Genomic DNA, 1,049 nt, shown 5'->3' on the forward strand with positions numbered 1-1,049 from the left:
ACACCCGGAGGGTCCTGTCGTCGCTGACAGACGCCAGACGCTCCCCCCTCCTTGTCAAAGGCCACGGCCCAGACGGTGGAGTCGTGTCCCTCCAGGGTGGCACAGCACACCCAGTCATCCTCCTCCTCCCGGTACAGACGCACCGTGTCGTCGTAGCTGGCAGAGGCCAGGAGCTGGGGAGGCAGGTGAGGGGGCAAAGTGACCCTAAATGACTCTGGATGGGACAGGAGGGGCTGGAAGGGGGCGGGGGGGAGACAGGATGGGACCGGGGGGACTCTGGGAGGTCCCCCCCTCTCACCTCCTGGCTCGGGTGCCACACCACATGTTTCACGTCCTGTGTGTGGGCATTGAGGACACTCACACACTCGTACTCCTCCTCCTCATCCACTGTGGGGGGGACAGAGTGGTCAGGGGCGTCTGGCTGAGCCCCTGAACACCTCCCCCCAGTCGTTCCCAGCCCCCCCCCCAGCCCCTCCTCACCTTCCCACACCCAAACACTCTTGTCTCGGCTGCATGTGGCCAACAAGGACCCCGAGGGTGCCCAGGCCACCGACTTCACCTCATTCTCGTGCCCCTCGAGGGTGGCCACGCACTGCAGGGGGACAGCAAAGGCTGGGATGGGCTGGAGGGCCCCAGGGGGCTGGGGGGATTCTGGGGAGGTGGTCTCACCTCAAATCCATCCTCCTGCCGCTTCCAGACGCAGGTGGTGCCGTCGAAGCTGGCAGAAGCCAGGTAGGAGCCACAGGGGGACCAGGCGACCCTGCGCACGGTGCGCTGGTGCCCGTCCCCCAGCACCGCTCGGCATGTCCAGCTGGAGCCTGGGGGGTGGGATAGGGTCCATGGACACGGGACACACTCCAGCCACACCCAGATCCACACCCAGCACTGCCCCGACCACACCCCAGACATACCCAGCACTGCCTGGCACGTCCAGACAGAGCCTGCAGGGGTGGGATGGGACCCCATGGGCACCCCACACACCCCCGCCACCCCAGCCCCGCCCCAGTCACCCCCAGCCTTACCCAGCCCAGGATGGGACCACCCGAACA

At 67.0% G+C, this 1,049-nt stretch overlaps 1 pseudogene; it reads right to left on the reverse strand.

Annotated features, from left to right (window-relative positions):
- Window positions 1-4: 4 nt before the first annotated feature.
- Window positions 5-909, reverse strand: LOC113962510 (annotated as a pseudogene).
- Between the last annotated feature and the right edge of the window lie 140 nt (window positions 910-1,049).

The sequence above is a fragment of the Neopelma chrysocephalum genome, unplaced genomic scaffold (assembly GCF_003984885.1).
Source record: "Neopelma chrysocephalum unplaced genomic scaffold, ASM398488v2 Primary Assembly neopelma1_182036, whole genome shotgun sequence".
In the NCBI taxonomy this organism is placed as follows: Eukaryota; Metazoa; Chordata; class Aves; order Passeriformes; family Pipridae; genus Neopelma; species Neopelma chrysocephalum.